This window comes from Crocuta crocuta, unplaced genomic scaffold (assembly GCF_008692635.1).
Source record: "Crocuta crocuta isolate KB4526 unplaced genomic scaffold, BGI_CrCroc_1.0 scaffold16, whole genome shotgun sequence".
NCBI classification, from domain to species: Eukaryota; Metazoa; Chordata; class Mammalia; order Carnivora; family Hyaenidae; genus Crocuta; species Crocuta crocuta.
In genome coordinates, this window is record NW_027531893.1 from 2,965,474 (window position 1) to 2,985,881 (window position 20,408).

The 20,408-nt window shown below is 39.1% G+C and overlaps 1 protein-coding gene and 1 long non-coding RNA gene across 4 annotated transcripts in view; one reads left to right on the forward strand and one right to left on the reverse strand.

Moving 5' to 3' along the window:
• Positions 1-2,935, forward strand: part of LOC144239283 (uncharacterized) — a 36,621-nt gene extending 33,686 nt beyond the window's left edge. The window contains exon 3 of the long non-coding RNA XR_013337363.1: positions 2,742-2,935. This is a non-coding gene — a long non-coding RNA (uncharacterized LOC144239283). The remainder of the gene's footprint in view (positions 1-2,741) is intronic.
• CPED1 (cadherin like and PC-esterase domain containing 1) overlaps positions 1-20,408 on the reverse strand; it is a 245,015-nt gene that overhangs the window by 33,614 nt on the left and 190,993 nt on the right. The window lies entirely within an intron of this gene.

The window sequence follows — 20,408 nt, forward strand, 5'->3', positions numbered from 1 at the left end:
TTTCAGCAGGGACTGTCCCACTTGTCAATAGCTCACTAATAAAACACATGAGGTTGTGATCCTTAAAAATGTAGCTTTGGTAGGGAATCATTTGTCTGAGTGGCACAAATAGAGTTGAATATTTAAAAATTTTTTTAATGTTTTTATTTATTTCTGAGAGAGAGAGAGAGAAAGCGTGAGCGGGGGGCGGGGGGCGGTCAGAGAGAGAGGGAGACAGAATCTGAAGCAGGCTCCAGGCTCTGAGCTAGCTGTCAGCACAGAGCTCGACGCGGGGCTCGAATCCACAAACAGTGAGATCATGACCTGAGCCGAAGTCGGACCCTTAACCGACTGAGCCACCCAGGCGCCCCTAGAGTTGAATATTTTAAAACAGCATGCAGTTACGGTAGTTTGGGGCACCGCAAGGCCACTTCCTGCCTACATTCATCTTGTTGACTGTTAAACAAACACATCTACACCCACACACACCCACACACACCCACACATGCACACGCAGGTGCTCACACACAATGATCCTTAGAATTGTGGAATTTTGAAACTTAAAGGGAACTTATGTCAAGTGACACGTGAAATAAGGTACAAAAGAATGATCTCACTACATGTCTTAAGTTATAAATTCCACCTCTTTGGGGGCTTTAGTAGTAATTATTTAGCATTAACAGTATTTTTAAAGACCACCTACTGATCATCTTTGTATACATCCACAGTCAAGCTCAAAGCATGTGAAATGTGGCTAAATTCTGTTCAGAAGAAACTGTGGCTGCATTTAACACCAAACATCCAAGCTACTATGACATTCTAAGATCAAAAGTTAATATTAATTTTTAGTGTAAACGTATCCTAACAATGCAAGTATTAAACAGCTATGAAAATAATGGTGCTATAACAGGACAGTGCTTTCTATGTATAGTTTTATATGTTTATACATGCTAATCAGGCTTTTAAAAAATACTCTAGGAGCAATGTAAAGGTCACTCCCCTAAGTCATTATTACACGGGGAAAAATGTGACTTCATGGTGGAGAAGCCCAGTCAATAGTACTCTCAGTAAGTGATTAAGAGAAACACATTACTTCTGCAGACTTGTTGCCACAAATGTATAAGTTCAATTAATCAGAGGAAACATCAATCCTATTCCAAATTGAGAGCCATCCTACCAAATAACTGATCTACATTCTCTAAAAGTGTCAAAGTCCTGAAAAACAAGGAAAGGCTGTGGGACTGCCACACATTTGAGAAGCTTACTAAGAAACATGATAACTAGAAGCAATTTGGGATCCTGGAACAGGAAAAAAAATGTTAGAAAAACTAATGAAATCCATATAAGGGGTTTGGGTAAGCAAATATATTATACCAATATTAATTTTTTTAGTATTTTTAAAAGTTTTATTTCTTTTGAGAGAGAGAAAGAGTCCTAAGCAGGCTCCATGCTGTCCGTGCAGAGCTTGATGTTGGGCTCGATACCCCGAAGTGTGAGACCATGACCTGAGCCGATCAGGAGTCAGACGCTTAACTGACTGAGCCACCACATGGCCCTAATTTCTTAGTATTGATAGTACTGATAAAGTACCATGGACACGTGAAAAGTGAATATTAGGAGAAGCTAGATGAAGGGGATTTGGGAACTTTCTGTAATTTTCTGTAAAAATTAATTTTACAAGTGAAAAGATAGTCTAATCCAATTTGATAGTCATATTTCAGGGTTTTCTTGAAGGGCAAAAATGTATTAACAGTAGAAGGGTGTTCTAACCATGAGAAAGCTTTTAAACAGTGTTGTCGAAGTGTCTTAGCAGGGCAATGGCACAGGGCAGGGTACTGCCGGCATCTAGGGGTGTCCTGTGGCAGAAACTGAAATCTACAAGCACTGTGCTCTTTAAAAATGTGGGTATTGTGAGAGGATAGTCTACAGGCTAAAGCAGAGTGGAGGTACAGCTACTGATTTGTGGACTACCCTTGGGGGAGGGCACCAATCTCCTGGTGAGCTGGCAAAGAGAAAGGGAAATACTCTTAAGAGAGAACCTGGTTATGCCAAGCACCAGGGTAGGCACTTCATATACACGACTGCACTGGATCTTGACAACTGGTTGAACATTCATTCGACAGATGAGGAAATGAAGACTTGCTGAATTTGGGGAAGCTTTCCTGAAGTCAGACAGTTTAATAAGTAGAGGAGCTAGAGTTTGCATCCTGGGTCTATGTTTCAACCCATGCTTCACAGACTGAAAAACAAAACAAAATAAAAGAAAACACACCATGCTAAGAAATGAAGATCGTATTTACGAAACATTTCCAGACCAATTAACTCTTCATCAGAGAAAACCTTTTTCATGGCTACAGATGGCATCTCTAAACATAACCAGCTGTACGTTAAAATGCTTACAGTTGGTCAAAAGTGGGACTACACAAGAATGTGAGCGATTCGGGTCAAATCTATTCTCTCCAATGGAAAAAGAAAAAAAAGCCTCAAAGCACCTTTCCAGCTCATGCTTGGTCACTCAAATATTTTTTAGGTTTGAGTAACAGTGCATTAGGAAGTCACTTATTAACTAAAGACTTAAAATTAATTCCCATGGCAGACAATAAACAGTTATTTACATATTATGGCCTATCATCAAGGAAAATATCTGTTTTAATATGATTTTCAAAATTGTCAGGACTCATATGTCATGTGTTTTTAGTTCTCCAAAGAAGTTTATAGTTTATGACATATATTCACTTGTTTTTTTCAACTGATTCCTTTAGCAGACATTTGTTCAGCATCTACATGAGCTAGCCACAGCCACTGCCTCCTGGAGTTCTGGTAGAGAAAACAGATATGTAAACACACGATTGCTGTGGAAAGCGCTAAGTGCTGTAATGAAGATTGTTCTGGACAGTGTTGGCACAATGGATGTGATCGACTCTGCTTTACAAAGGAGATTACGACCTGAAGTACACTGGCATTTACCAGGCAGATGGGGGCTGACGGAAACCCGGGGGCAGGGGCGAGGGGGGCAAAACAGTTGATTCTCTGCAGTTCTAAGGCCTACAAAGGAGCGAGCACCCTGTGTATCTGAGGGCTAACTGCACCCTGATTTATAAATTGCTAATTTTTCTTCCCTGCTGTGACTATTATCAGATTGGGATTCAGTCCTTAGCCATAAAATACACAAGACGATGTGGAACACACTGAGAATAGATTTTGATCACTTGTGTTTGGGGACAGTGTAAATCATATGGTGGCAGTTACCAAACTCTAAAGCAGTTTGTTCACAGTGTAAGCCAGCCATATCAGTTCAGGCTTTGATACTGCCAGTTATCATCAAGTTTGCCCAGCGAGAAGCTGGCATTCTGCTGTGGAAAATGTGCTATCTTCCTTGGCATGCATGGCAGATTTAAGTGTGGCCCATTCTCATGGAGGAAATTAGGACTCCGGGATCCCAGTTACAAGAGAAGGTGTCCTGGAGAAATTTTAAGATAGAAGTTGTCATTTAGCCGGTCTTAAAGTCCCCATAGGTTTTAAATTAGCTCATTATTTCCTGAACTTGAATGCTGTAGCTGTGATTTGATCATTACTGTTAGGCGGTTGTCACAATTCACTGTGTGGGATGAAGTGACTCTTTCATTTGAAGCCAACTCTGGAGAGCGAGTCCTTATAGATCGCATATCTCTAAGTCACTACAACTCTAGCCTCAAAGGCCCCTGTTATGTGTCTCGCCTCCGGTTGTCTCTCTCCACTCAGCTAAAGCCATTGGGTCTTCTCTCCTTGGCCACACACTCAGTGGACTTGTCTTCTACCACTGCTTCTCAATAATCCACAAGCACATGGCATTTCAAGCTGATTGCCAGAATATGTCGCTTCTCTGCATTAGTCCACAGCTGTTCTGGGATCCTGCTGTCACCAATCAGATACGCTTGCTTGGTCCAACAGAGCCAAGTTATAGCTAACATTGCTTTAAAGTCAGAGGCCTGGCTTTGTTCTAGAACTCTGCAGTTGTTGCCCTGCTCAGATCTGATACTTTGTTGTTCCTTGGTGTTTTATCTCTAAAAGGCCAACTGTGTCTTAAGGCTCCACCGTATTGGCTAACTTTGACAGGTCAGAACCAAAGCGGACATAGCATTAGACAATATTAATTCCCACTGAGTTGCTTTTCCCTACACCAAGTGGCCCTCGTAATTCGAGCTGTGTATATAACTGAATGGTTTAACAGCTAAGGCTGATAATTGGGGAAAAAATAGTAACTAGGAGGATAAATTATTCAATAGATGGACCATTTTTTTTAAATCATTCCCTATGGTGTTTCATAAAGTCTCATAATCCTATTTTAATTGTGTTTTCAATTTTTTATTGAACAAAAAATGATATAATAAATAACCCAAAGAAGAGCAGTGTGTTCCCCAGAGTGTGTTCCATGAAATATCATTATTTATTTTTTTTTTGAAGTCAGTATGTAGGTGTTTTAAGTCAAAAAAGAATGGTGTAGACCAACCAAACTTTGGCAAAAAAAATTTAAATAGATATTTGCCTATGTTTGCTGTCAGTACTAAGGTGTTCTAGCAATCAATTTTTATAATATAATAAAGCTGTTTCTTTAAAAATGGTTAACAAGTTGTCATTGTTTATACTGGAGATAATTCAGCTATCTCAGAGAGTGTCAATTTCCTGAGGAGGAAGTCATTTTTGATGAAATCTCTTTGACTATCTATTAAAGAACTTATGACCAGGGGATTTTTTTACCCACTTAACTTCTCTGATGACTAGATTGTGTTGAAAACACTGAACTAAGAAATCATGTGGGATCATTTGTTCTATCATGTGGTCATGAGTGAAAAACTCTTATGTGGCAGCTAAGATCAAAACAAAAGAAAATAGCACAAAGCTATATGGAAACAATTGACATCCATTTACTATTCTTTTTAAAATTATAAACAAAAGAAATATTCTGTGATGACAGACATCTGTCTGGCATAACTAAGAAATCATTCCTGGATGATTTCTTGACTTTTTGAGTTAACTGCAAGCTTTCCAGTTTCAGTAAGTCACCAATTAAGTACATGAGGTGATTCATATGCTATGAATACACCAGTTTCTTTCTTTGTTAATTTATAGCAATCCTCTTGGATGTCAATAACAAAAGTCATTACGCAGACGGCACACTATGCTATCAAATTTATTTTTAATGAGATTCCTTTTATAAAAATATTAATCATATTTCATATGCTACATAAGGCGCTGTCCATTATTATGCCTCGGAAATCGGTTTATATACTATGGAGCTCACCTATGGAATTCACAAGTGCACAGCATGGGAAACAGAGTTATTGATGCCAGTGTAGCACATAAGAGAATAGAAGGGTCTGGATCTAACTTTCTCAGTAGTATGGTGGGTCAGGATGGGGGCTCTTGTGTCAGATTGCTGAATTCTGATCTCAGCTCCACTGCTCACTGTCTTTGTGACCCTGGGCCAATTAAATCCTTAGTTGCTTTAGTTTCCTCTTCTGTGAAAGCCTGCCTCCTAAGACTGCTCAGAGGATTAACTAAATGAATATATATAATGAATGCAGAAGCATGCATGATCACAAGTAGGGCTCAGCAAATGTGGTTATGATTAAAACTGAGTATCGTGCACCAAAAGCCACATTATGCACATTATGCAACATATCTATGCATTCGTGTTAGCTCTATTAATAGACATTCTAAACAAATAGCACTTGTAATTTGTCTGGTGGAAGACCAGAAATTAGACACAAGCCCATATAATTCTAATACCCATACTCATTTCCTTATATCATTTTACATTTAAAAGAGAACTATCTGGGTGTACGCTAGCTGTGCAACATGCCACAAATAAATTACTTTTTCTGAGCCTCAGTTTCCACACATTTAAAATGGAATACCAATGTTTATTGCTCACATACCCCTTCAAATTTTTTTTCTGTTGTTCAAATAATGTGTGACCAGAAGGTGCTGGTCACCACAATGCAATGCTTTGTTTTTATTCTTTTAAAATATTTTTTCAATGTTTATTTATTTTTGAGAGAGAGAGAGAGACAGAGACAGAGCACAAGCAAGGAAGGGGCAGAGAGAGGGAGATACAGGATCTAAAGCAGGCTCCAGGCTCTGAGCTGTCAGCACAGGGTCCGATATGGGGCTCAAACTCACAAACCGTGAGTTCATGACCTAAGCTGAAGTTGGAAGCTTAACCAACTGAGCCACCCAGGCGTCCCTGTTTTTATTCTTAATGATCACCACTTAATTACCACTCAGCAACTGGCTTATGATGAATATACAGGGAGGCAGGGGGGTAAACTCAAGTAAATACCCATATAATTTAAGGTGGGTGAACATTTTCAAGGCTTTTCCCCCCTTGGGAAAGTTTCTTACACACATAGGAGTTTCTTACACACATTTGTTTTTATTTGCAGTTGAGTTTTATGAAAAGTCAAGATATGAAAGAATATAAATATCGTTTTTATTTAGGTTGAAAACAAAAACAATTTGTTACCTGTAAGGAGATTAAACATGCACACACTTTTCTCATATTTTAAGAACAATTTTGTAAGTATTGTGAATCAATAAAAATCAGAAGGTGATTTGATATTGTTGAGCAGTAAGTATTAAATAGTCAAAGAGGACCCCAGATTAGAAAAAACAATTATTAATCAAGTTTTGTGTGATTGGATATACAGAAGAATATGTATCTAAAGGTTGTCCCTTCGTGAGTAGAATAGGAGAAAAAAAAAAGCAGTGTCTTCAAAACCTGCTTTAGGCGGGTGCGGCTGTGAAGAGAAATGAATGAGCAGAGTGCAGAGGATTTTTAGGACAGTGGAAATACAATGTCTGATATTGGACACATGTCACTGACACATGTCATTATACATTTATCCGAATTCATAGAATGTACATTGCCAAGAGTGACGTGGGATGCATTTTGAGGATGAACTTTGGGTGATTATGATTCATCAGTGTAGGTTTGTCATTGGCTTAAAAAAAAAAAGTACCATTCTGGTGAGTAATGTTGATATAATTTTATTGTAAACCATTCAAACTTCTCTAAACAAAATAAAATATATTTTTTTTAAAAAGCAGCTATAAAATCAGAACTAGAGGCAGGATGGAGCTTAGAGGGAACCAAAAGTAAATACAGCCCAGTTACAATACGTGTGAGTGGCTGAGAGCTAGTTGGAACTGAGGATGCACAGACGGACAAGCTCAAAGTTGTGTCAAGGAAGGCTGAGATAATTTCCTTGGGATAAGTTATTCAGAACTGAATAATTCTCAAAAATAATGGTTATTCTTTTTCTCTCTTACAGCCACACATAGGAATTAAATGTATTCATTTAAAATATGCAAACCGGTTATGTAAATATCAATTTATTACCCATTTAATTCTCAACGATAAGTGGTGCTTCTTGTATTTCTTATTATACATAATAAGAAATAATGTATTTTTACAAATAATGTATTTTTGTATTATTATACATAATAAGAAATAATGAATTTGGAAAAAAAACTGGTTTAAAAGTCCACATATAATACTGAGTCATATTGGTTTTTGGCAAGTACACATGTAAGTTAGTAATATTTATATGCTTGAAAATTAAGAAATTGTCATCCTTCTTAACTCCTTTAAAATCACCCAATAAACATTGGCATATTTTATTCTCAGTGAATTTAAATAGCAATATCTATGCGGTTAAATGAGCCCTTTCTCATGATGTTAAAAATGACTGCAGGCATTTCCATATTAAGGAAATAAAATGCCATATATATAAAAATAATTAAAATTAAATAAAAAGCTTCAAACTTCAAATATGGCTTATTGGAGAACACCCATGTATTTTTAAAATATAGACGATCGATAAGGTTAGAAGTCAGTCCATGCTTTCCAAAGCTTTGCCTACCAAAAGCAGACATTATCTACTTTAGCACTGCTGAAAAAGTCATTTGAAAGTCTTTATTTGATGTTGTATAAACGGTATTAAGGTAAATATTCAGAGACTATAATCTCCCATTTATTTTCATTTACAGCCAAGGGAACATTCCATCATTCATTTCCTCTGGGATCATTTACTTTGCTCTCACCCTGTGAAAGAAATGCCCAGGTGAACAGGATGAAACAGCACCGTGTTGAAGGAACCTGGTGTTAAAAGGGAGAGACCAATTTGAAGGATGAGTAGAAAGGGAAGAGGAGACCAATGTCTTCAAGAAAAGGGAATAAACATGGAACAGATAACAATTAGAAAGGAGAGTGTATTTTAAGAACATCAAGGATATAGGTTACAGGTCAACTTTAGGTTTTGTGAAACACAGGGGCCAAAGGATGGAGTGATATAAACTATACTAAAGGGTTTGGGTTTTATCTTTCCTCTCATTAATTAATTAAATAGTAATATATATGCTCATTAGAAGGTTGGATAATAAAAAATAAATTTTAGAAATGGAAAGTACAGATGACATTTTGGATTTCACCAGGCATGCATGCACGCATAGTATGTTTTAGTTATGTGTTATACACATAGTATTTGTTATATGTACATACATTTTACAGAAATGAAGTCAAACTGTTCACTATGTTTTGTCATCAATTTTTTTTTTTTTACTTTTATGTAGTATTAGGACACGACAGAAGGATTTGATGGTGACGGTGGTGGCATGGGATCTTGGAGTATAATTAGATCTGCATAGTTTTAAAAAACCCTTTTAAAAAGGTCGTTGTGCCTGGGTGGCTCAGTTGTTTAAACATCTGACTCGATTTTGCTTCTGGTCATGATGTCGTGGTTCGTGAGATTGTGTCCCACGTTGGGCTCTGTGCTGACAGTGTGGAGCCTGTTTGGGATTCTCTCTACCTGCCCCGTCCCCTCCCCCTCTCCCCCCCACTTCTTTCTCTCTCTCAAAATAAATCAATAAACTTAATTAAAAAAAAGAGGTATGGAGACTGCTGGGTCTAGAGGCAGGCAGTTGATGAGGGGACTATTGTAAACCTTAAGGCAAAAGGTGATGACAGTCTGGATTAGAATGGTGGGGAAGGGGCCAGTATACCAGAGATCTTTGGGAAGAAGTTATAAGTAGTGGTGGTGAGGGAAAAAAGAATCTATGAAATCTTTTGGAAATCTGTGGACTACTGGATGGACACACCAGAAGGGAGAGAACAGTTTGTTCATGAAGGGACGTGCAGGAAGAAATGTTCAGTTTAGTTGTCAAGGTCGAAATGCTTGTGCAATGTGCAGGTAGACTGCCCAAGGGAGTGTGGCATAAAATGCTTAACTATAGAATTCCAAGGAAAGTACATAAATGTTTATTAAAATACTTGTTTCTTGGGATCAGAGTTGTGTTTCTTTGATGATCCCCCCCACCCTGGGTGTTATGAGAAGCTGCACAAGTCCACCCCAGTGATGATTTCCAGACTTCCTGGAGTGATGGTGCTCTCCCATTACTTGTTCACATTTAAGTGTCCTCCTTGCTTAAAAAAGAATCCACTGGCTCACCAGTGGGGGATGGGCTTAGATCCAAATTTTTAGCATAATAACTAAAGTCCTTCTCAGCTGAGATCAGTTGTTCTCATCTGAGTGCCTCTGTCTTATTCTTCTCACTGTTATCCTGTATTCTAGCCCCCAGATCTACATGCTGTCCCCTTATGACTTCACCTCTGTCCTAGGATGCTCTGGGACCACACAAAATTGCTATCTCTTGAGAGAGATCTTTTTTGGTCCCCACTCCCTTCTTGCCTTTCTCTCTCTGCTGTAATGTCACAATATTACAGATACATCATACTGTACTGTAACTACTTATCCATAGACAGATGTACCTTTTTCTTCAAGCTTCTTCCGAGATTGATATATATGTATCAACATACATATATAAATTTTACACTATATATACATATAACATATGTGTACATATATAGTGTAAAATTTGCCCCAAGAACTAGACAACCTAAATAGTACATAGAAAATAACTGCTGAACAAATTTGGTTATTTATTTATTTACTTATTTAAATGTTTTATTTATTTCTGAAAAAGAGGGAGAGAGACAGTGTGAGCAGGGGAGGGTCAGAGAGAGAGGGAGATACAGAATCTGAAACAGGCTCCAGGCTCTGAGCTAGCTGTCAGCACAGAGCCCGACGCGGGGCTCAAATCCACGAACCGTGAGATCGTGACCTGAGCAGAAGTTGGATGCTCAACCGACTGAGCCGCCCAGGTGCCCCAATTTGGGTTTTGAGTCAATTTGGCCTTGTGATATGTATTAGACCATATATTTAATTAGTACTAGGTATAAATTCTCTTCCAGCTTCTTGGTATGTAAAGATATTCCCCTTGGTTATAAGAAAGCCTGAAATGAATACTATTGGAGAGAAGAATCAATATCTCTTACTGATGTATATAAATTAATAGAGCACTTCCTTGTGCAAGTTTTTGTCAGCGTGTCTGAGAACCACGATGACCATCTATATTCTTCACTTTAACTTATAATGTTGTAACTAACACCAGTGTTGATGAGAGTGTGGGAAAACAGACAAGCTCATGCATTGTTTATGGAATGTAATTTGGCAAGATCTATTAAAGTTTAAAATTCTCATTCTTTTTAATCTATCAACTGTACTTCCATTTACTTTTTTAAAAATATTCATTTAGGGGCGCCTGGGTGGCTTAGTCGGTTAAGCGTCCGACTTTCGCTTGGGTCATGATCTCGCGGTTCGTGGGTTCGAGCCCCGCGTCGGGCTCTGTGCTGACTGCCAGCTCAGAGCCTGGAGCCTATTTCAGAGTCTGTATCTCCCTCTCTCTCTGACCCTCCCCTGCTCACGCTGTCTCTCTCTCTCTCTCCCAGAAATAAATAAAAATATTTAAAAAAAAAGAAAAATATTCATTTATTTAAGTAATCTCTACACCCAATGTGGGGCTCAAACTCACAACCCTGAGATCAAGAGTCACAAGTACCTGCTGAGCCAGCCAGGCACGCCTTCCATTTTCTTTCTTACAGAAATAAGACTGCACATATGTAAAGATTTGTGTGCAAAAGGATGATTATTATAGTAATATTTATGGTAGCAAAGCGTAAGAAACCATCTGAATGCCTGCCAATGAAGCACTAAATAAGTCAATACACTTAATTCACATGATGACAATTATGTAGCCACTAAAAAGATGGAGGTCATTATACATCTACTGATCTGAAAAGATGTACACACATATTAAAGTTGGGGAATAACAGAAATTTCTTATAGTGGTTTCAGTTTTATTTAAAAAAATATACACAGATGTATACATAGATTGTCAGTATCAATTTGGTCAAAATCTGGAAGGATGTACTCAATAGGATTCACTGTCCAGATTCTAAGTGTGGGTGAGTAGGTCAGATGAATGGAGAGATTTTTACCAACTATTTTATATAAGGTTTTTCAGAGTATGAGTAATTATTTTCTTTCTTCAGTGATTCTCTGAATCACTGAAGAAAGAAAAAATTATAAAAGGAATTAAGCATACGGGTATGTATTGATCTAAAAAGATATCTGTAATATTGTACGTGAAAAATGTAGTTTACAAATAAAAGTTTATGTTGAATTGCTTCACTTTTAGGTAAATATATATAGTATTTAATAGGCTAGACGTGTATATACCAGACCATGATGTTTGGGGCAGGATTAGAAAACAATGTTCATAATTTGTTATGTTATACACATTTTGTATTGTTTAGAATAAAATGAATAAAAAAATAAGTAACCATTAATAAAAGGTCATCATGGTTTGTTTTATACCCTAGATATGTTCTTTAAAAGTTCTGTGCAAATTAAATTTTATTAAGGAAAGTTGTATTTTAATTGGAACAATAGAGTTTTCAATTATGCAAAATATTCTTCTGTAAAGAGAATATAACCTTTTGTGATATTAATATTCACGACTCCCAGCTGCCCATTTTGGCCTATTTAATACTTGTCCTTCAGAGAAATAAAAGTCAAAGTTTCTTAATTATCTGTTTAAAATTTATCAGGCAAAAATGTCAGTATTTTGCTTTTATTAGCACTCTCAGGGAATGCTTGCAGCCCCTCTCCTATGCATTCGTTCCCTTTTCCTTTTCGAGGGAGGGTATCTGTCCCTGGCAGTTGAAGCTCCTCTTAGCATTGATATACTTTCAATTTTAAGATGGAAGAAGGAAGGTTACCAGCGCCTGTACAGGGAGCGGATGACTGGCTTTGCCTGAGTTAAAAAAAAAATCCTGTGACAACAGCTGTCCTGTCCGGCTTTCCTGTCAGCGGAGCGACCTTCCCTTTCTCATGGATGGTGAAGCCTATGTTTGGTCCAAAGTCAGTCTTTATCGGCGTGTTTAAAGTAACCAACTAATTGGCTGGGTAACTTTTAGCTATCTCCTTGCTTCCAACTCATGATTTAAAGAGCTTTTTAACATCTAAATATTTAAGTTACATTTGAACTGAATAGATCATAGCAGCTTATGCTTTCAAAGTGAGCAAAATCTGAGCTCACTCCCAGGAATCACTATAAGTGAATGCTTTTGAGAGATTCAAGAAGAGTAAAGCCAAATGAATGGTGTATGTTCTATTTCTTTATTTAAAAAACATATCTGACTCTGTTCTCCAGCTCAGGACAACCAAAAGGAAGAATTAGTTCTGTCTGAATTGAAGCTAGAACCCAGAAAATAAAGACAAAAACAATACCAGAAACTTCTGAAAGTGTGAAGAAAAGATTATATCACAAGTACCTGAAAATTGACTTTCCTAAATATCAACTGAAGAGTGACCAGAAAATTTTTTCACAGTGTGAAAAGTGAACACAGAATTCAGAGTTACTTACTTCCAGGATGAAAAATAAGAGGGATGAAATAATTAACTTACTCCAGATGGAAGTATTGCCTCATTGACAGATAAGTGGGATTTATAAAATCCAAAGTTACAGATCTTCTCTATTTCTGGATTATAAAGGGCAATGTTTCCAAGGGTCTCATAAAACATAGGAAGACTTCTTGTGTGTGGTAACACATACAGATGTAAGAAAAATCCTCAAAAAGGAGAAATTACAATAATTATTTTACCCATTAATAAGCACAGCCGTGTAGTTTTCTCAGTATATATAATTCATCTCAAATCTTCATCATCAACATAAATCTTGCTTTCCACAGTGGAAATTAATTCAACCTTTTCTTGCTTGAATTAATAATGAAAAGGAACTGCATCTCAGGAAAGAAAACCAATGTTTTATGGAGGTGGCCTGTAGCCCCCACTTGAATCATCAAGATTAGGCAATGACTCCTTTTTGGTTATATTTATCTGACCATTTTCTGTAAGAAAGGCACATGAATAGCTATATAAAGCTTCCACAGATGGTGCACAGAAAAGACTATATAATCTGCTATTATTTCTGCCTGTAAATGACTACATGTCTAGCACTAGCCTGGGGCAAAACTGGCTGCCAGGAAACTTGACCTGCATCATGGGCTTAATGAAGCTGTAACTTTCTGTTTATAATTCTTTCCACTTTTAACTAGCATTGTATTCAGGGGAAATGAGATAATGTACCTCTCCTTTTTAGATCATCTGGGCTACTGACCAGTCCAGGGTGAAGGGACAGTGCTCATCATCTGGACGCTATTCTGTGATGTGCTCTGCCCATCACTCTGGAGGATAGTTCAGATCTGGCCCAGGGAGGACACCTGAGGATTTGCACCCATGGGAGCAGAGCATGAGATCTGGTTGCCTGTAGGTGTGTGCTAACGGGCCGACTTGGAAATATATCGGTGCAGAATTTCTCCTGTCTTTCCCCAAAAGACAATGAACACGAGCAGGTCTTGCTAACACTTTTAGTTTAGAGTACTTTTCCTTCAGCATCCCCAGGCTTTTCCTGACCTTTTTTCTCATTCAGGGGCTTCTACTTGGTAAACCTATTCTGGACTTTTAGGCTTCTGACATGCTCAGAGAATTTAGGTCACCTCAACAAAAATGCAAAAGACATTATTTTTTTCTTACCTAAACTAAATGAACTTTAGTTTGTATTTAAGCCCCCACTCTCCCCAAATTTTGAACAAAGGGCTTTTAACTGAGGCATCTATTAAGTACACGAAAGAAGTTTTTAGAGTAGAGATTCATTCTCCTGAGTGTCCGGGAATTTCAGGAGTTTAAGGAAATACAGACTATGGCAAACCTCTTCTTTCTGAGGCCAGTCTACCTTTGCTCCCTGAGAGTGGGGGAAGGGGGCAGATGAGAAGGGGTAAATGGAGAGCTCTGGTGGAGAGGGGAATCTTGGCTTCTTGATGCCAGGCCATGCAGTGACAGTCCTAAGACCTGGAAAGAGCCCTGTCACACATCCCCAACTAGCAAGCAGCTTCTCGCCTTGTTTTCTCTCCATTTTTACCCCTCCCCTTCCACCTTCTATTTCTTGGCCTTGGACACCCAAGTAAGACATGGCCTCATAATCATGTTTCCTCCTGGTAATATGAAAATTGTTCAGTTCGTTAGCCTTGTTTCTCTCAGAGAGAAAATGCAACGTTTCCATAGCACCATGAAAACCAGGAGTGGTGCAGGAAGGGAACCGAAATTTCTTGACTTGTTGCTCAAATGTGCAACCAGGGCAATTGGTGATTTACTTAACTTAAAAGGCAGAACTAGAGAGGGAGCCACTGGCTCTGGGGTGGTACAGAATGATCCGTTGGCGGACAGGAAGTCATGCTGCAGCGGGCTTAGCTGGTGACAGAAGGGGAGGTGAAAAGGCAGTAAGATGGCTCCAGGAGTCACAAGGGAAGAGAAAGAATTACTTTTAAATATGGAGATGCCTTGCAGGTTTGCTGACATAGAGGAAGGACGGATTTGAAAAATAATTCATTGATGGAGCACGGTTTCCAGGAGCTAGGAAGTACTGAGGTCTGAGGGAAGAGGAGAGATTAGCCAAAGAAAGGAGGAATCTGTGAAGGTATAGAAGAATTTGGAGACATTGTGAGTTCATACCAGCTGACTTTGATCTTGTTAATGATCTGTTGAGACTTAGGGCACAGGGATGAAAGCTTGAGAAGAGTGGAAAAGATTTGGAATGGGTGGATCATGTCCTCTGGTGGTGGGCCAGGTGTGTCATCTTTATTTACGATGGGCTACACGCCAGCGGGTCTTAAAATAGGAGCAACTCGTTTTAGAAATTAATAAAAGCCTAAGCCCGAAGGAGGGGATCATTCTAGAAAAAAAACGTAATACGTATGTTTTGCATCAAGCATGTTTTGCAAGCTTACGGAGTACACAAGCCTTCCTAGAGGTGCTTTGGAAAATGTATCAGATGACTTGGGTCATAGCACCAACTTGGCTACTTAATAACTTTGTTGTCTTTGGCAAGATCATTCATTATCCCCAAGTCAGATTCTCCATTTGCAAAATGGGCACCCATCAATTCACCCAATAAATATGCACTGAATGCTCACCACTTGCCAGGAGCTCTGAGGGTAAACAAGACATTCTCTGTCTTCACGTTTCCACAGTGGCTCCCTACCTGACTTCCTGTACCAGGAGGGTCACGTGAGGCCCCAGAATGTGTTTTGATAATTCTGGAGCCCAACTATGGGGAAGGGGGGGAAACTATGGAAAAGTTTTTTTTCTTGAAACAATGGTCTTGTTGTGATCACAATCTTAACAGTGATTATGCTTTCTGGATAGAAGACTCTACCTCCAGATAATGCCCCGTGGCTCTCTGAGGCTTAGACTTCCTTACTACACAGCTTCTCATCCACGGATGGCCACACTGCCCCTCACTGGGAAGCGGGGAGCATGGCTTTCCAGGGGCTTTGGAACCTTCACCCCTTCCCCATGTCTCCAGTGACTGGTTGCCCTGGTCCCCTGGCTGGCTCCTCTGAAGACATCAGCACTAATTCCAGCAGGAGCACAACACAGGGCTGTCCCAGCAGCCAAGTGGCAAGCAGAGGGTTCTTTGATGTCCAGCCTGGTGCATTCTTTGGGTGGACAGAGCTTTGGAAGGACAAGCTAAAAGAGTATGTCTGGTGACTGGAAGCCAGGTCAAAGGTAACGTTCTGGAGAGGATGTTTGGGAGTAGAATTAAGGAAATGTCCCTTTCTTTTAGATGTTTATGTCTAGAATAGGAAAAGTATTCCCTGAAATCTACTCTGGAGTTTTAGGAGGAGGGTTTCATTATAGCTCTGGTCGAGTTTTAATTTCTTTATAGTACACCCAACGTTTTTAGCAGACTCCATCTTACTCCATATTGGAAAACTGTCATCTGTGGTAGAGAGCAGTAGGTGTCTTTCTTTTCTTTTGTGTTCAGGCTGAGAGAGGGAATCCGTATTTATAAGCAGATGTTACAGACAAAAAATACAGGCTGCAGATTAGGTGAAGAATAGAGGAGGAAAATGAAAGAGATTGCTTTCCTTTGTGCTTTCCGTCCTCCTCTGGGAAGGACTGTATGTATAAGGGGATCCGGAAATTAGACTCCTAGAGAGAGCTTGGCAGGTACAGACATGGGCCAGTCACCTCACATCTAGATGTGCAATAAGCTGTGAAGAAAATGTCCTGAATATTCATATCTAAATAATTCATTTCAGTAAAGCATGTGATTCTTGGGTATCTGATTAGAAATTATACTTTCTACAGTTTCTTTCCCAAGTTCTGGATCTTGACCTTTTTATGTGATTGATACACGTCCTCCTGCCTTTTGTCTCAGATCTCATTTTCTCAAAAAACCTAAAGATTTACCTGTTAAACAACGAAACCCTCCCCTATGCATTAGGTGAAGAACGTTTTTATTAAATTTTGGCATATTATTCCCTTGCCTTGTTTTGTCTACTCTTCTCTTCATGGCTCTTCTTGCCTTCTCTTGTTCTCTGATTTGCCTTGAGTGTGAATATTCTCCAGCGAATGACCTTGACATGGAATGTTTGAGAAGCATTGGGAGGGGCTTCCCTGCTGTGTCAGGAACGACAATTTCTCTCACTGTCTTTTCCTCATTAACCTCAACTCGGTATTGTGATTTGTTTCTCTTCCTGGACTTATGAAGTTCATTACTCTTCAAGTGCTCTACTCGGTACTGGTCTTTATCAAACTTTCTATTCAACTCAATCCGGCAAATATTTACTGATAAATTATGCTCGGTTTGGTGTGAGATCAAGATGTAAATAAGAATCTATTTCTTCTTTCTAGGGAACTTAGGAGGGGGCAGCCAAGTGAAGAACGTGCCAAATGCTATCACAGAGGTTCTGCTGGACACACTGGAGAAGAATTAATTGCAGGTACACCCACATTCCCACAAAGGCTTCCTAGGACCGCTCCATTTCACCTCTTTCTGATTTCCAAATTCCTACATCACTTATTTTGGGCTTAAATCAGCATTTTCCATGGTATGTTCCTTGTAACACTAGACCCAAGAGATGTTCTGTGAAAAAACAATTTCATGATCAGTTAAGAATAGGAAATATCATATACACATTCTCTTCTTGGAAATCCACAATGTACACATATCCGAGGTTTCAGCTAGCAGAGTGGCAGATGAAAATTTGTTTAACCCAGAATTTTCTGAACCTATATAATCATACCTCACTTTTGTTTTTTAACATAACACCTTATAGGAAAAGTGTGTTTTTCAGACTACACCTTTGGAAACATTCTATTAATTGATTAATTAAATGATGACTATCAGTGTTATGAAAATTCCATTTGTTTGCAAGATTTTATTTTTATCACCATGTAAAAAGACCTTCCACACCAACTGGATTTTTATTATTAAAAAAAAATTAATGTTTGTTTATTTTTGAGAGAAACAGAGAGAGAGAGCCAGAGCAAGTGCACAAGCAGAGGAGGGGCAGAGAAAGAGAGAGACACAGAAGTGGAAGCAGGCTCCAGGCTCTGAGCTGTCAGCACAGAGCCCGACATGGGGGGCTTGGGCTCACAAACTGTGAGATCATGACTTCAGCCAAAATAGGACACTTAACCGACTGAGCCACCAAGGTGCCTCTCCCAATTGGATGTTTAAATGCCTAGGATTTGCTGCTGTCCATTAGGGGAGCCACAAGCCACATGTAGCTCATCTCACTTGAGATGCTCTAGAAGTATAAAATACACACTAGATTTGAAAAACAATATGTAAAAAGAATGGGAAGTATTTCATTAACAGTTTTACATTGATTACAGGGCACCTGGGTGGCTCAGTCAGTTAAGCGTCCAACTTCGGCTCATGTCATGATCTCACCATTTGTGCGTTTGAGCTCTGCATCAGGTTCTGTGCTCAGAGCCTGGAACCTGCTTTGAATTCTGGGTCTCCCTCTCTCTCTTCCCCTCCCCAACTCTTACTCTGTCTCTCTCTCCTTCAAAAATAACTAAACATTAAGTTTTTTTAAGGTTTTACATTGATTACATACTGAGATAATTTGGGTATATTTGGTTAAAAAATTTATTGAAATTAACTTTGCCTCTTTTTTATTTCAATTAAAAACAACATTAAAAAAAAGAACAAAGTATTGGTAAATGTAGTTTCCCATCACCAAAAAATAAACACATACATGCAATGGAAAAACACCTCAAGATAAAGAAAGTGGTATTTCAACTATTTTGCTGATGTGTTCATGAGAATATGTTACCTCCCTTTTCTCGTATTATTTTCAGAGCTCAAAGTCTATAATAAAAGATTAAAAGGCTTAAAAAGTTAACTTTACTTCTTTCTACTTTTTTAATACATATATTTTTAATGTTTATTTATTTCTGAGAGAGAGAGAGAGACAGAGACAGAGAGAGACAGAGCACGAGCTGGGTAGGGCCAGAGAGAGACACACATAGAATCTGATGCTGGCTCCAGGCTCTGAGTTGTCAGCACAGAGCCCAACGCGGGCCTAAACTCTCAAACCAGGAGATCATGACCTGAGTCAAAGTCGGACTGAGCCACCCAGGTGCCCCTCTTTCTACTTTTTAAAATGTGGCTACCAGAAACTTTAAAATTATACATGCAGCTCACATTATTTTTCTACCAACAGCCCTGGGCTAGAAAATAAGAATTGCATTTTCCATATTATTTTGTATATCTTCTACAGCGCACAGAAAGATACTATACCCAGTGAAGACATTTAACACATCCTTGTTGACTGAATTAATTTGTGGTTAGCAAGGTTGGGATTCGGTTGAGAGAGCGAGTGAACCAAATCTTCTTCTCCAAGGTGCTCACAATTTTTACAATTATTTACCATTATTCATGATTGTACCCCTTGTGTGGATTGTTCCTGTTGTGCATTCCCTACTTCAGCTTATAAATCTTGGAGAACACCATTTAGCAATGCTAAGCTGACACTGAGCCCCTATGACCCTTAGTCAGATTCTCCTTAGCTTCCCAGTCGGAATGCTTATGTGCACCTGTAATTTCTATTTCAGTGTAATCATTCTTACGGCATTTCAGTAGGCTCCCAAACTGGGGGCATTTACAGGCTGCCAAGTTGTTCCCTGACATTGAATCTGCATTTACTGAAGGGATGACCATTGTTTCTCATAACCCGGAACCCTATTCCTTGGTCGCTAGGGAGAAAAACAGAGTTGATTTTAACCTACCATTACCATACTTGCTCCAGAGGAATCTTCATACATGTGTCCTGAACTCTGAAGGTTCACATAATAAAGCTAGGACATAACTGATTTTCTCTGTGTTTTCAGTTACTAACAGAAATGAAAGGGGAGATAAAAATCACACTTTGATAAGTCATGCCACATCTGTAAGAACAGCCTCGGGCGCAGTGAGTTTCAGACAATGGGGAGAGGCGGTCTTGGCGGCGGCTCGTGTGAAAGTTGCAACAGGAGGAGAGAAGCAGGATTGGGCACTGCTCTCCAAGGCATGAGTCAGAGGGAAAAATAGGGCACAGCACCATGGAAAATAAGCTGCAGATGCTTTTAGTCAGACAGAAGTATGCCCGCTCCGCGCGCACCCACCGTCTGCAGGGTTATAATGAAAATAGATCCGATATACTCATCTTACACGCAGAAGCACAGTGGGGACACAAGAAATCATACTGAATGCAATGACCAAAAGAGGGGCTTTCACCTAAGCTACAGAGAGCCGTCAAGAAAGGTGTATGTCCATGATCTTTGGGAGTTGGAGTATGAATGTTAAAGGCTTCTCGTTTTGTCAGGCTGGCCCTACAGAGTCGTTGAGAGTTTCTACTTGACCAATGCCAACATGTAGGGAATTGTGGGGCTTTTCTCTTCTTATGGAGCCAGCGTGTCTTTTGCATCACTGCCATCCCCAAACAGTATTTTCTGACCTTTTTTTTTCTTTGGCACTCATATTCTATGCAGGTTGTATCAGTCTTTCTCCATCACGACCCAAACATTCTGTTATCACATTTAAACTCTGAAATGCATTTCGGCGTGTATCCCCAATATTAAAAAACAAACAAACAAACCCACCAATGACTTTTCCACTGGCATTAAACAAAGGTCATACGCCCCAGCCTGACC